This window comes from Octopus bimaculoides, chromosome 20, assembly GCF_046866305.1.
Source record: "Octopus bimaculoides isolate indiv1 chromosome 20, ASM4686630v1, whole genome shotgun sequence".
Lineage (NCBI taxonomy): Eukaryota > Metazoa > Mollusca > Cephalopoda > Octopoda > Octopodidae > Octopus > Octopus bimaculoides.
Window position 1 is genome coordinate 3412622 of NC_142947.1, and position 11801 is coordinate 3424422.

General features: G+C 29.9%; 1 long non-coding RNA gene across 1 annotated transcript in view; it reads left to right on the forward strand.

Annotated features, from left to right (window-relative positions):
- LOC149131571 (uncharacterized) overlaps window positions 1-11573 on the forward strand; it is a 415346-nt gene extending 403773 nt beyond the window's left edge. Inside the window, exon 2 of the long non-coding RNA XR_016237476.1 lies at window positions 10002-11573. This is a non-coding gene — a long non-coding RNA (uncharacterized LOC149131571). The remainder of the gene's footprint in view (window positions 1-10001) is intronic.
- Window positions 11574-11801: the final 228 nt, after the last annotated feature.

Genomic DNA, 11801 nt, shown 5'->3' on the forward strand with positions numbered 1-11801 from the left:
GTTTTGTGCAGCAACACCGCAAAATGTGACGTTTGTATGTGTTTTAATGGAGTCAATGCTATTATTTCTAGTAGATTCACTCACCATGTAGAATGCACCTAGTGACTGTAAAAGACTTTACTTCAATGTGTTGTTTTCAAGCAGACACAATCCTCATAATCAAGATAGAGTTGTTGTCGTGCAATACTGACCATAATACTTGGATTGTTGATAATGTTATCGACACCGCTAGGATGACTGCCAAAACTGATTGTCTCGTAATTTGAACTTCGAATGTTTAGCATCAGAAGAAACAAAACAATCTACTGTCGTTAGGAATCCTCGTTATAATATTTGTTATGAGAATAGTTAATCATTCAAAATACACTCCTGCAACAACTATCAATAAATATAGAACAGGCCATACAGCGCATAGTCTTAAACGCACCTCTCCCTTTCACATCACACACATTATCGATGTTAGCATTTGGTAGCAGTGAACAATCAACCTTGTTATATTGGTTCGACTGAAGTTATTTAGAGACAGACGCAATGTAATGAACACAACACGAAGTGTCACTCGTTTTCCTATTGGTGTTGACCAATTTGCACGCTCGTTCAATTATTAACAGGTCAGAAAGAAATATTAAACTTTCCCAGAAATTTCCAATAGGTTATCATTTTCGATGTGATAGAATTATTTATTGTTACGCGTCATCCATTTATATATTTTTTTCTATTCGTCTGTAAAAATTAAAGTGAAAAATATTTTAAGAAATACGCTTCCCTGGATATTAAAACACTAACCGATTGGAGATTCATTCTTCGGATGAATTGTTCTGTTATCGCTAGCTAAATCACGCTAGAAATGGCAGTTCCCTGAAATGACAACAGTCTTGTCATATTTTGTATTATTAGTATTTTTACGCCATTCCTTTTAGTTGTCGCTAAAGAAATGCCAAATATTACAATTTCTCTTTTAATTATATTTATCGATTATATTTCTCATAGTGAATAATGTTGAAATAACGAATGACGATGAAGATTATGATGAGGAGGATAATCACGATGATGGTTATAATATCGATGATGGTAGAGGAAAATGTCAGCATGAAGCTGTATTTCTATGAAAGAAGAAGCACAACGATTTCCTTTGGTCAGTGTAACATAACTGTATATTCTGCAACAGACAATGCCATTAGGGCTGGCTACATCACTATAACAGCAATGGGGAAACATTGGTCTATGATTGTCGGAGGGTTGTAAAACTTCGACGACTGTTAAATCGGTAAGTTGAGGAATGTCAGGTTAAAATCTAAAACTGATCATGAACGTTAACGAAAGTGAAGTTTTCTCTGATGATGATAGCTCGATTATATCGCTGCCTGCTTTGAATATTATTTTTTCTAAAACAATAGTTCACTGAACAAGTCACATTGTATGAAGTGGATAACCACTCATCACTGTGTAATCCGAATATGCGAAGTATGATGTAGTTCCGAAGACTATCAAAATAAACAACTTGTATACGTAAAAGTATATGTGAGTGTGTCTGATGACAGAGAATGGAATGTATATATGTACGAGAAACACAAATAATGTTAGAATTCGCTAAACTAATCAACGAACATATGTCATATTTGATAAAACGACGGCTATGTTTGATAGATTTCTGTAATTGCTTAACAGCGTATATAGTTAAGATACAAAATATGAATTCTGGTACTGTTTTTGCTGTTGATGATGATAGTGGCGTTGACGATGGTAATAATGACAAAAACGTTGAAAGATATTATGATTATGATGATGATGACATTTTTGATGATGACAAATTACGATTTTAATGATAGTACTAGTTTACGTGGTTTCGGTCATGATAATATTTTTGAAATATATATTCATTATGATACAACAGTATTATCTTAGCAAAAACATAAAAATATTTCGTGAGAAATAAACATATTCATTACAATAAACACACGTATCCACTTACACAATAGGCAAGTAGAGCTGAAAAGAAAACATGTGTGTGGATATCTGTGTAAAAGTATATATTTATATATACACATGAATATATATATATATATATATATATATATATATATATATATATATATGCATGGATATATATATATGCATATAAGCATTCTATATTTGTGTGTGATAAACGATACAAATTATGGCTACACGCACATCCTAGAAAAAAATGTGGGAATCGGCAAAGGAATACAAAAGGATTCATCGCTGTTTCAATGTCCTCAGATGCTTAAATACGCACACATTGTACGTGCATCATACACATATCTAGATGTGTATTTGTGTTTGCTTGCTTGTTTGTATATATATATATATATATATATATATATATATATATATATATATATATATATATATATATATATATATATATGTGTGTGTGTGTGTGTGTGTGTGTGTGTGTGTGTCTGTCTGTCTGTCTGCCTGTGTAGAAAGAGAAAGATTGAGGACCTGAGAGTTAAAATTAAAACCTGAAGCGAGTATGAGTGAATAGGCAGAAGAATGATTACACTCAATCAATTGGCGTAAGCTTTCTTTTTTAAGAGTCACGTATGCCACTTTTATTTTCGTTTCATGTTTTCAAATCTTACCATCAACATTCACCATCTTACTTCAATTGTTTTTATGGCTTTTTACTTATTTGTTTTATTGTAACCAATTCTTTCAATATATCTTCTTCAACACTCATATTTATGACTTTTTCCCCTCTATCTCTTTTTATATATTTTATATATTTTTATTCGTTTCATCAGAACGTCTTTACATTTATCAAACTACTTCTTTATTCCTATTTCCTATATTATGTTTGATATATATATATATATATATATATATATATATATATGCATACATACATACATATATATATATATATATATATATATATATATATATGCATACATACATACATATATATATATATATATATATATATATATGCATACATACATATATATATATATATATATATATATATATGCATACATACATACATATATATATATATATATATATATATATATATATGCATACATATATATATATATATATATATATATATATATATATATATATATATGCATACATACATACATACATATATATATATATATATATATATATGCATACATATATATATATATATATATATATATATGCATACATATATATATATATATATATATATATATATATATATGCATACATACATATACATATATATATATATATGCATACATATATATATATATGCATACATATATATATATATGCATACATATATATATATATGCATACATATATATATATATGCATACATATATATATATATGCATACATATATATATATATGCATACATATATATATGCATACATATATATATATGCATACATATATATATATATATGCATACATATATATATATATGCATACATATATATATATGCATACATATATATATATGCATACATATATATATATGCATACATATATATATATATATATGCATACATATATATATATATGCATACATATATATATATGCATACATATATATATATGCATACATATATATATATATGCATACATATATATATATATATATATATGCATATATATATATATATATATATGCATACATATATATATATATATATATGCATACATATATATATATATATATGCATACATATATATATATATATATGCATACATATATATATATATATATGCATACATATATATATATATATATGCATACATATATATATATATATATATGCATACATATATATATATATATGCATACATATATTTATATATGCATACATATATATGTGCATACATATATATATATACATATATATATATATGCATATATACATATACATATATACGTGTATATATATATATATATGTATATATATATATATATATATATGCATATATGCATATACGTATGTATATATATGCATATACGTATGTATATATATATGCATATATACACATATATATATATGCATATATACATATATATATACATACATATATATATATATATATACATATATATTTTGCATATATTTATATATAAACACATACGTATATGTGCTTATATATTTATATATGCTTAAAAAACCATAAAGAGAAAAATCTTCATTATTTTAGTTTAGGTTAGGGTTAGTGCTAAAGTGTATTACTCTAAACTCTAAATAATATTGTCTGTCTTTTAGATTCTTTATTCTCCGATGTTTTTCTCACTTACCAATTTAAGTTGTCTTTCAGAATTTCGTATTCTAGAGAGAAAAGTCATATACACATCAAATAGATTTTTTTATTATTCTCCATGAAACGTTTTGTGATCTTGAGAGAGCATTAAGAGGTGATCATGTTGTGATTATATCCGAATATCTACTGACAATCTATTTATCCTGCAACACTGTTCAATATCTCTTTTCTCTCACTCAAGCTTGCGCTATAATTTTCTTGCCCTCTTCATTTTTCTCTCATTCTCTCTGACAATATATATATATATATATGTATATATATATATATATATGTATATATATATATATATATATATATATATATATATATATATATATATATATATATATATATAAATATATATATATATATAAAATGTTCCATTTTTCTTTCACTTCCTGTCACTCTAATATGCGTCCTTACCTAAAACATTAATCTTACACCTTGTATTAGAAAATGTTCTTCTCTTTGGAACTTTAATCTTGTCGAACGTTCCATGCATACCACGCTGGTTTGACGAATTCGCTAGAGTACTTGCAAAATGTTTATACTCGGAGTTCAAGCCTTACCATAGTCAAGAATAACTTCCGTATCGATAACAATACTGAGGTATTACTGTATTACTTACCTCTCTTATATTCCGAGTTCAAACCTGCCAAGATTTTATTTGCATTTCGTTCTTGTAAATGGGTGTGTAATGTATGATTGGGCGTGTATATTTCATTATTCAGTTATATTTTAAAAGTTTCTCGCAAACATAGAAAGAGACCGTTTCTAACCTGCATCGAAGCTACTTTATTGGAATTTTAACATCGACGATAGGGTATTTTTGCTTGTATGTGTGTGTGTATGTATGTATGTATGTATGTATATGTGCAGATTTGAATGTTTTGCTTTTAGTATGTATTTTCGTTCATATAGTTATCAAGACGTGCTCATATATTTTTAAATGCTAAACATCTGGAAAGTTTTACAGAGTTTTACAGTTCCAGTGATTAGCTTTCTCCTTCCTGGATTTGAAAAACCTAATTTCTCAAGTTTATTATTTAGGCGATGTGTCATTTAACCTTTTATATATATATATATATATATATATATATATATATATATATATATATATATATATAGATAGATAGATAGATATACACTCTCTCTCTCTCTCCCACTGTCACACACATACATTTACACACAGAGGCATACGCATGCAATCATCATTATCAGAGTGCCTGTAACATTTGCTCTCACACCATTACCCCAACAATCACGATTTTATGAGTATATCTGTAACATTTCATACTTTTCTAAGCTGATCGGTTATGTATATTATTTTCTTCATGCCAAAATCGAAGCTGATTTCACACGGACGTTATATTGTGATCGATCAAAGCATGTCATTCATAATCTGATTTGTCGACCAGCAGATAATATATTTTACCATGTTTTTCATTGTTATGGAATGAAACCTTTTTATCTCATAATTCGCATTGGACGGAAATTACGCGTCTCTCCATTTCCTTTAATCATGTCGACAAATGAAATTTTTAGTAACGACTGCAATATATTGATGAAATAACTCCATTATAATTACGAGACAGCTGACATTAATGATATAGAATCTGTAGAGAAGTAAAGAAAATAATATACATTAGGCATTTCACTTTAACATTCATTTCTATAGCTTACAAGTTTCTTTCCTATACTGGTGAAGTGAAAAAGAAACGTGTGTATAATTAGGTCACCTGAAGTAGTTTCCTTTCTAAGAGAAACAATATTATTATTAAAGATATGAATTTTGTGGTAAAGGTACGTTGAGGAATGTGACCGCAGTATTTGTCTAATATATTACTTGGGTGACGCCCCGGAAGCTGTGGGGTAAAGTTAACCACATTGCAATTTGATTCGGGGCGAAATTAATATATAATCTGATCAGAGTATGGAAACAAAAATGTTTGCATGTTAATGTTGTTTCCGTTTTATATAATATTAATCTTGAACTTTCTTTTATGCTAATTACTAAACGCACAAATATGTTCTAATTATTGCTGGAGACAAGCAATAGCATCGATTGTGTTGATGAGGCACATTTAGGCAGAAACAGCCTTTGACTACCGGAAACATACTCTGAATAATACACGAAGAAATACATGAAGGACTTTTCCCGGATTTGCTTGAGAAAAGGAACAGTATATGTCACATGTGGAGTTGAACGGCTATAATGGCGACAAAAAGACAGAGAAAGGGAAAGAAAGAAAAGAATCCATATCTGGGTAGAAGCCGCAGCGTGCCCGTCAGTAATCCTTCTCAATATGTTCTTCTCAATATGTTCCCCGTTCTAAATAAGAGAACAATAACCCACTCTGAGGTTTCACATGAGCTTGTTAGACTCCCGACAATTCCTGCAAGATTTAAAATCATATCAATCAATTACTAATAAGTCAATTAGTTTGTGTTGATTCATAAAACTCCCTGCATTAAAAATGATAACACAAATTTGAATGCATTTTTCATTCTAAATCTCTCCCGCTGTAATAATATACTTTAAGGCGTTTTGTCTGAAAATACAACATTTCTGCCGATTCATCGATCTCTCTTGTTTCCGATACATTGTTAAGCGATACCAACCAATCTGATCACTTTCAATAGTCAACAGCTGCCGGAGCCACAATACATTGAAGGAAAATCTATTATCCTTTAGATATGCCAAACGCCATTCATAATTAAGATACTCAATATGATTTCTTTAAAAGTATTCTTCAACAAAGACGGGAATTTAGTGCCAACATAAACCGCATTTTTACATGACAAAATCTAATGATATACATTAATTTCTAAAGAAATATTGCGAGTGGAGCTGAGAGAAATGATAAGCTTACAAAATATAACGTTATTAATATGAATTAACAATGCCGCTTGGAAATGAAATGCATATGATATAATTAAATATAATATGGTATTATATATATATATATATATATATATATATATATATATATATATATTTATATATGATAAATTAAAGTAAACGCATATTATTTTGCTAGGGAAGGAGGGAGTGACTGAACATATAATAATATCTATTGTTCTGTTGCACAGTGGAGCTTATAAATAAATATTACTCGCAGCATGAAAATATATAAAATTGTAAAATTCTCATAAATAAATTACTGAAAAGCTGTTAGAATTAATACCAGGCGAAGAATAGTAACTACCGTCCTCATACGAATATAACTAACTACGAATATTTATACGTTCCAGTAAAAGTATTTACTGAATCGTTGTATGTGTGTATGTATGTATATATATATATATATATATATATATATATATATATATATATATATATATATATATATATATATATATATATATATATATATATAATGTTTGTCTGTATATATATGTGTGTATATGTCTGTATATTATATATATATATATATATATATATATATATATATATATATATATATATATATATATATATATGCATGTGTGTGTATATGTATAACTATATATCAAAAGATGTGTGATGATACTATTCTACAGCCATAACAACAATCCAACATACCTCCATCATCAGCTGCCCTACGGATATCATCATCGTTTTGACACCTGCGCAGTACCATTCAATCTTCAGATAACAACTTACAACGATAGCAAATTTAGGACGCGCGTGTCCACTCACACACATATGCTGATATACACCCATATACAAGCATATTGATACTTATTTTACATTCGAAGATGATTTTTGCCCGAAACGTCAACATGTTCTTTTCCCCCGCGATAATGAAATTGTTGGAAATATTTGTCTATATAACAAACTATATTTTAAACGCTCTGTATAATCGTGTATCTAACATTAGTCATGTTTATTTTAAATTTCTGTCTCTCTGTGTACCTGTCAAGTTATAAAATAAATCAAATACAACCACAGCCATACGTAAATATAGATTGTCTCTCTTTTCGCCTCTTTGTCAGTTTATTTCCTGCAAATCTATATCCTGTTCAGACAATAATGCCTAAACTGTCAAATTCATCTAAAGCTCTCCTTCCTTGACTATACCACACTCATGTTTACAGAAGCTCAAAGAAGATGAGAACGTACGTATAAGCAGTGCGTTCGTGTGTGTGTGTGTGTGTGTGTGTGTGTGTGTGTGTGTGTGTGTGTGTGTGTGTGTGTGTGTGTGTGTGTGTGTGAATGAGTAAATAAACATTAGGCAAACGTAATCACACGTGAAATGGATGTAGCGACAGTTTCGATGTTGATGAACCGCAAAGTTACCACATATACTTCTTCGTCGATTTTATAAAGTATCTGATCACATGATGCCAGCAATTCGCGCGAGTGACATCATCAAATGCACAAGCCTTTCTTTTTCTCTTTCTTTCTTAGTCTTATGTCTGTAAATGCACATATACACTCCTGGTGAAATAATATGATGCATGATCTCTTATATTTGAGAATATTCAACAACTTTAAAACTTTAGCGCTTACACTGGCCATATCTGGCCTCTCACACCTAGGATACAATGCCATTCTAAAAATATACGATTGTATCAACAGAATATTGATGCTGCGGGATAATGCATGATATATTCAAAACTGTAAATAAACAAGCATTGTTTTTTGACTTAGCAATCTACCTGATAAAGGGTTAATCTTAAGATGGCTTTGTGGCTAATTTAATTATAAAGGAGATTATGACTTCTAGATCCATCGTGGCAGCGTTGGATGTTTGAAGCTGAATCGAAGAGGGATGAAGATGTAAACAGTATACATTCTTTTTTGTTTTTTACTTGCTTCTGTCAATGGGATGCGGTCATGCTGGGGCACCATTTTCAAGGGTTTAGTCGAACGCATCGACTCCCAGTACATTTTTGTAAAACCTGGGATTTATTCTATCGGTTTACATTTGCCGAACCACTACGGGGAAGCAAGCAAACCGACGTCGGGTTGACAAGCGGTGCTGCACAGCAAACACACACACACACACACACACACACACACACACACACACACAAAGAGATATATACACTAAGAGATTGTAAGGCCTGTGATTTATTCTATCGGTCTATTTTTGACAAACCACTACGGGGAAGCAAACAAACCAACGTCGGGTCGACAAGCGGTGTTCCACAGCAAACACACATACACACACAAAGAGATATATAAAAACGATGAGATTCTTATACTTTCTATCTAGTCAGTCCACTCGCAAGACGTTGGTCGACCGGGAGAGACATTAAGTAATAATGGCCGCTCAAGTGGGCGGAACACGTGGTTAGGAAGGGAAGTTTTTAACACACTGCCAAGTTCATTAATGATACTATAATTTCGTTATACAAAGATGAATGTGACGTTGATAAGGCAGCAACGAATTAGAAATTAATAGTAATATTGCATGCTTGCTTAACTTAAAAAATATAGCAGGGTCACTTGCACTTTTGCTCTGAGAGTTTAATTTCAGTTTTAAATACATATTTTATAAAGCTAATCAATATTTGACATTAATTAATTTGTACGTTGGAGGTTTTAATATTATGAAGTAAATGAAAGTATTTTCATTTTCTTTTTTTGTTGTTAAAAAATGTCACTTGTTTGTCACTGATTATTTCTTTGATACGGCAATTATTTTATTTTGAAACATGTTACATATAATTGAAACAAACAATAGGTGCCTCATTTAATAAGCATTTCTTTTCTTTCTTCTCTTTCTAGGTAAGTAGCTGACATCCTGATGTTTTTCGGCATTTATGCTCGCATAACGAAACACCAATGCATACACCATACATGCATTAAGTATATATACATATATGTCTGTGTGTGAGTTGATGAGACTTCAACAACCGGAAATGCGTATGATACATTTGATTTTTGTATTTTATAATATTCTTATAGTCATAAAGTATGGCGGTGATTTTGGACGGGGAGACACGTGCTGAATTGTGATTTATATTGCATTTCTGGTAGTTTGTATTCTTCCGCACAGTATTCTGCGAATACTAAATCAAGAAAATAATCGAGACATGTTTTTACAAATAGAAACACTTTGAGTTATAGAGACAAAATTATAGAAGGAAAGGGAGAAAGGGTTTTGAGAGAGAAATGCGCTGTCTTGATACATATACGCTGATGTATTTTTTCTCATTTTTTACCTGGTATTCCTTGTGCTATTCCATTCTTCAACTGTATTTATTTGATCTAGTTCAAATCGTGTGTACATGTGTGTGTTTCAACGTCTAAATTCTGCTCATTCATTGACAGTAACGATCATGGAAAGAATTATCAACATTCTTGAAGTAGAGAAATAGGAGAAAACTACAGATACAAAAAAAAATAGAAATATACACAGAGGAAATAAAAGAAAGGAATAAAAAACGCCATTTTAGGAAAGGTGTTTCGTGTAAAGATTATATATATATATATATATATATACGTGCATACATGCGTGTTTGTGTAGGTGTGTGTGTGTGTGTGTAGATGCAGGGAAAATTAATATTTTCAGCAAAGAAAAATACTATAAAATATAAACATGGTTAAGTGAATACAGGTATATGGAAGAATATATAAGGAGGAATTCAAGTTCAAAAACACGGGAGAGTTACTTCATTATTGTTTATAATCTGTATTTGTACTATTTATTTCTTTTTGGTGTCTTTTACATAATATCTTTTTGTTAGGATAACTATACTAATATTAGCAAACATTTAGACATAACCTGGCTTTCTGCAACTATGATCTCAGGATCTGTGTGTATGTGTTTGAGTGTGTGCGCGCACACGCCCACAGCCATGTTTTACTTTGATTAGATATGTGAGGTGTAACGTTGAATTACGAACAACTGCGCTATTACTCATTGGTACAGTCTGATTATTGTCAAATGTTACACCGAGTTTCCCGATTCGTTGATGACTATGGCTCTACTTGCTGAATTGGTGGTCACTATTTATAATTCATAGTTTCCAATGTCGCATTTGTTCGGCGCCTCTGGCAACGTGAAGTGGAAAGCGATTGTTGAGAGTCAATTTTGGAAAATAAAAATAATAAAATGTATTTTTATAAAGAAAATGATATACTTAAAAATGTACATCTCTAACAAAAGTAGAAGGAAGCTACACGACTAAATGAGAAGCTACACGGCTAAGTGCGATAGAAGAATGAAGGTACATGGAAAAATGAGAAAGAAAAGTGTAGAAGAATGAAGGTACGCGTGTAAATGAGAGAGTAAAATGTGTACAAGAATGAAGGTACATGGAAAAATGAGAAAGAAAGCAGAAGTGCAGAACAAAATGAAAGAAATGACGATAAGAAAACAATAAAACCATTTGATGGAAAACAGATGGAAGATAACAATCAACATTAGATATAGAAGAAAAGCGTAAAAGAATAGTAAACGAAAATAAACTAAAGTACAGAATGCATGTGTGTGTGTGTATGCGTATGCATATTATGTACACATATATGTATATATATATATATATATATTATATGTATATATATATATATTATATATTTATA